The 4,989-nt window shown below is 56.0% G+C and overlaps 2 non-coding genes across 2 annotated transcripts; both read right to left on the bottom strand.

Moving 5' to 3' along the window:
- Positions 1–381: 381 nt before the first annotated feature.
- Positions 382–466, bottom strand: Mirlet7b (microRNA let-7b). Its single transcript, NR_031802.1, has one exon. It is a non-coding gene; the product is annotated as a microRNA let-7b (primary transcript).
- A 320-nt stretch (positions 467–786) lies between these two features.
- On the bottom strand, positions 787–881 carry Mirlet7c2 (microRNA let7c-2). Its single transcript, NR_031804.1, has one exon. It is a non-coding gene; the product is annotated as a microRNA let7c-2 (primary transcript).
- Between the last annotated feature and the right edge of the window lie 4,108 nt (positions 882–4,989).

Genomic DNA, 4,989 nt, shown 5'->3' with positions numbered 1-4,989 from the left:
GAGATCTGGTTAGAACCTCAGGCTGTGAGACACTGGGAGCCAGTGCTGTGCTCTGAGACTTGGAGTCACAGGGTTTGTTGCTTCACCGACGTGAAGGGGCTTGGGTCACTGAGGGGCATAGGGAATATGAAGGAGCATAGTCATTACCTGGAACAGCTCTTGCTAGCAATGTTTCGTGTGTGCAAACAGGCCGATAGTGCGGTTGGTGCGCCCATGCCCTCTACCCCCAGACTCCGTATCCCCAGAATGACCAAAGACCAGTTGTTAAGTTCATATCAGAAACAACCTTTATTTACACCCAGGACCCACACCACAGTCCCCAATCAATCTGTGGCTCCGTGTGGCTTACTGGGCCTCCATGTGGACGTGTCCCTGGGCGCCTCAGGGAAGGCAGTAGGTTGTATAGTTATCTTCGGAGGGGCGACATCACTGCCCTGAAACCACACAACCTACTACCTCACCCCGCGGTGTCCACATTCTGGAGGAGGCCCAGCCGCTCCCCACCCACCCTGGCCACAGGCCACCAGAGCCATAGGGCACAGGGCAGGGTGGGGGAGGGGAAGCGGAGACAGCAGCTCAGCAAGAAAGACCTGTGCCCACCAGATCGATTGATCGTGAAGCCTCTGGTGTCTGAACTCACCACCCCAGGGACAGTGGCCTACAGGCTGCAGGCTGTGCTCACGGGTGTGCTGAGGATGGCTCCTTTTTACATGGCAGCTACCAACCACCCTGTCCCTCCCTCCGTCTCCCTCAGCCAGGGCCGCCGTTGTATCCACTGCAGATATTGCGGCCACTTCAGGAAAGACAGTAGATTGTATAGTTACCGCAGAGCGGGGCAGAGCCCAAAACCATACAACCTACTACCTCACCCCAAAGGCCGTCAGTCAGTCTTGGCGGAGAGCTGGATGCCGTGGCTTCTCGAGGTCCCTCCTAGAGGAAGAAGGTGAGCTGGGAACATGGTGAGCGGTTGACACGGCCAGTTCAGCGGTGAGGGTATGAGCTAGTAGAGGACTGGGTTTCTCTCGAAGGGGGCCAGGGGAGAGTAAGGGAAGTGGTGGAGAAGAGATAGAAAGCACCCGGCTCTGATCAGTCACTAAACAGGAGTGGCCGCTATGGGGGAAGGGTGTCATTTGTCAAAAGCCAGTCAGGTTCAGGGAGCTTCCAGTGCCCACCTGGCTGAGGCCCAGCCTCTGCCCACTCAACTCTAGCACAGCGAAGTTGGAACCACCAGAACTCCTGCTAGGCAGAAGCCTTGGGCATGCACCCTCTTCCCCTTAGGCAGGAAGAGCCTGTCCTGTGGGTTCTGGTTCTGTCCCTGTCTCGCTCCCCATGGTTGCCAGCCAGGCGGACCCTGGCTGGACTCATGGCCACTCTGTCCCTGGCGACGTGCACGTCCTGAGATCAGCAGGGGCTCTGTGATTGGCTCTGAGTTTGGGGCTCCCAGAGCCTCGGACTAAGTGAGGCTAGCAGGGGTACATCCGGGTATGAACAGAGGGCTTGGTGTTGAGCTTGCTGCTTGTTGCATAATGGGACAGGTAAGGTCCACTCTGGGGCAGCAGTCAGCTATGCATACTGCCCATAGCCACTAGCTTGCTGGGGGGGAACCTTGTACAAGTGTAGTGTCAGCCGGTCTTACAAGTAAGGCCAACTGCAGCCTTGTCCCCGAGCAGTAGCAGTGTGCCGGGACATTCTTCCGCCTTGTAAGAGACTTCTATGGCTCTCAGCTCTTCAGTGTCAACATGCACTTGGAGACCCTACTTCCACAGCCTTCCTAAGCAGAGCCAGCAAATCCTCCAGCTGTGAGGCAGGGATCACTGAAGAAACTGGCTCAGAAGGCTGAGTCTCTGGTCTCAGGTAGCTCTGCTCTCAGAAGGGAAGGGCCTACTTCCTTTGGGCCCCTGACAGATTTGCCCAGCACTTAGAGGGAAGCCCTGTGCCCAATCCTAAGACACCAGGCAGCTTTTGCTCTCTGCATGAACCCTAGCGTCTACTGCCATACCTCCCTTCTTCCCTGCCAAGGGTCAAGGAACAAGCACAGAGCCCTTGGGTCAAAACAAAGCCATTAGGTCTAAGTCCACACTGCGTACCCAGATCTGGAGTCTATAAGGCAGAGTAGCTTGGGAACAAGGCCCCAGAGTGCTAGTGTGGCCTGCCTCTCAGTGTGCGGATCTGTGGTAATAGGAAACACTGGTCTCCCAAGCTCCAGAAGGAAATGTGAGCTACCGGGGTGCCACCCCCTGTCTCAAGCATGGACCCCTTCACTGACAGGCAGGTCAAATATCCTCAAGGACGTTCTAAGCAGAGCCAGCAAGGCAGGAAGAGGCAAGGGAAGAGTAGCTAAGGGCCCCTTTGATGCTCCCATCTATGAGAGTGGACCAAGTGAGAACGCCGAGGGATGTCCCAAACTGCTTAGCCTCTCAGTAGGCCGGCTGGCCATGGTCAGCCTTGTCAGTTCCTGGGATGTGCCTGGACGTGCTGGAATGGCTAGAGACCACTTTGGCCATCTCCATGTGAGCATCACATCAACCCCAGGTCTCTCAACCATTCAAGTTCTGCCCTTGGCTGGCAGGACACAGGTACCATGATCAGGATTGCCTGGAAGGTCTAGACTGCCCCCTCTGACTCCGGGCACCACCTTGCATTTCTATGGGGTCCTTTCAGCTGACCCCTGGGGATTCTCAGCAGCTTTTCACCATTCTACTCAGCAATCAGCAGGAGGCCAGGGTATGCCGCTATGAGGGCCCAGAAGTGCCCATTCTGCACTCGGTAAGCCTCCCTGAATTTGGGGTTCATCGCAACACAAACCTTACAGAGCCCAAGCTGCAGGAGAGAGATACCAGGAGACAAGCATCCTAGTTCCTCTTGGCTGTGGCCACCACCCACTGTGCCTTAGCCCAACCTGGGAATAGATGTGACTCTGTTTCCCTCATCTGGCCTTTCTTCTCACTCTAGGCAAGACCTCCTGGCAGGTCCACCTTCAATGCCAGGGGGCCTGGGGGTATGAGGATCACACTGGGGGACTGAGTGATGGTGCTGGGGTACAGAGAAAAGAGGGTGACCTCATGCTGGGGTCCCCAGAGGCCTCTCAAGGCTGGGTAACCTGAAAGGTGTGAGCCTGTAGTGTGTCCTCAGGGTGGGAGGGTATCTCTTCCACTTGGAGCCAGTAATGGATGGAAGTGCATCTCTGTCAAACCATGTCCAGCCTGAGCAGGCTGATCTGGGGTCAAAGGTCACCGTATCATATCATGGGTAGATGAGTCATCTGGGGTAGTTTGCTGGGGTGGGGGGCACAATACTCAGGCCAGGGGTGGGGATGGGGTAGCACAAGGCCTCCAGGTAAAGTCATCCCAGCTGAGTGCAGGTCCTGGAGAACTGACAGGGATGTCGTTCTGACCCTAGCCTTCCTCACTCCCAAGTCTCCCATGGCTCCTTACTTTCCAGAGGAGGGACAGTGGAGCACTACTCACCACAGGGGAGTGTTGGCGTGTAGAAGTTCCTGCTTAGTCCCATGTCCTGAGCTCCCTGGGGTTAGAAACAAAAGCAATGATCATTAGCTTCAGAAGGGAGAAAGCCTGGCCTCCGGTGGCCTCCCCTGGCCACACCTTAATATCCTGTAGCACAATGACATTTTCATCCAGTCTGCCTTCTGCCTGGCGACACTTTGCATGCAAAGCCTTGGATGGAATGGCCTCTAAGCCCAGCCCTGTGCTGGGCTTGCTGGTCAGAGACTATGCTCCAACTTCATGGGACCAAGCATGTTTTTGTGGGTGGCCAGTGGCCCGACTCGCTGATGATTGGATGCTGGGAAGCCCAGAGGGAAAGGGAGGAAGCACTGTTATGGGTCAGGCTCACACTTGTCTCATGCACACCGGTCTGTCGTAGTTAAGTGGGCCCTGGAGAGAGAGTTAATCCCCTCTCAGAAGTCATCAGTGAAGTACAACTTCCCTAGGACAAAGGACAAATGGGGTTTGAACTCTCCCAAGAGCAGAGACTCAGGGAAGGGGCTCACTGGACCACAGAGTTGTACCATGAATCAAGTCACTATCCTACCTCCCCTTGGGTCCCAAACATCATGGCAGAGCCAACAGTAAGATGTAAAGCTAAGCAGGGAGATGGTGGTGGTGAGGGAGAGGCCTGGCCAGCCAAAGGACCCTGGAGCTGAGCCGGGGGTATAGAATATGGAGACAAGGATCTGCCCAGTTCTGTCCATCAAGGCAGTGCTTTGTTACAAGCCTTGTTATCCCCAACAGCTCAAGGGTGGGAAGAAGAGCCCATTGGCTACTGAGGGTCTGGTGAGGACTCAAGGGTGGGAAAGCCCCCTCCCTGACTACCAGCCTCGCCTGTGCTCCCAAGACAGCCAAGCTATCTGTCACGCTGACACCCTTTCTCTGATCCTTCCACTGCGCCCATCAGCCCTGCCCCCAACCCGCAAAGCAGTGAAGTGCCCTGGGCAAGCCTCCTCTGCCCTCCTTGGCCATCTCCCAGGTCCTTCCCACCTCCTGGCTTTTGCCCTGGTCTGTCCCTCTGCCAGGAACCGCTGACCTGTTTTTCCTGTTTCTTTCCACAAGGCTCCTGCTCTCCAGGGGCCCTGGCTCTGCATCTGGTGAGGCTGACCCACAGGTGCCTGTCTTAGACCCATTCCTCTCACAGTACCTCTCCACACTCTGGTGGAAGGCATGGCTAGCACAGTCTCTTCAGTTCCAGTGCAGCTTTGCCCTACCCAGGGGGTTTGCTCGGGTTCTACCAGACTTTAGGGAGGGTCACCCTTTCTGGGTCTCTGGCCATCTCTAGAGCCATTTATGAACAAGGAGGAAAAGGCCCAGTTCTGTATTTGGGAAGTGTTCCAATGTGTCAGGCTCACCTGTGAAGCATCTAGGCCTCGACCACTGGCCTCAAGCCTGGGGCTTGGAACCCACAGAAATGCCTCCTTTCTCACGGGGTGACAAGGAAGGGGTCCTGAAGCAGACCGAGAGGACCCAGTAGGGGCAG

This window comes from Rattus norvegicus, chromosome 7 (genome assembly GCF_036323735.1).
Source record: "Rattus norvegicus strain BN/NHsdMcwi chromosome 7, GRCr8, whole genome shotgun sequence".
Taxonomy (NCBI): domain Eukaryota; kingdom Metazoa; phylum Chordata; class Mammalia; order Rodentia; family Muridae; genus Rattus; species Rattus norvegicus.
This window is presented reverse-complemented; position numbering and strand designations above follow the sequence as displayed.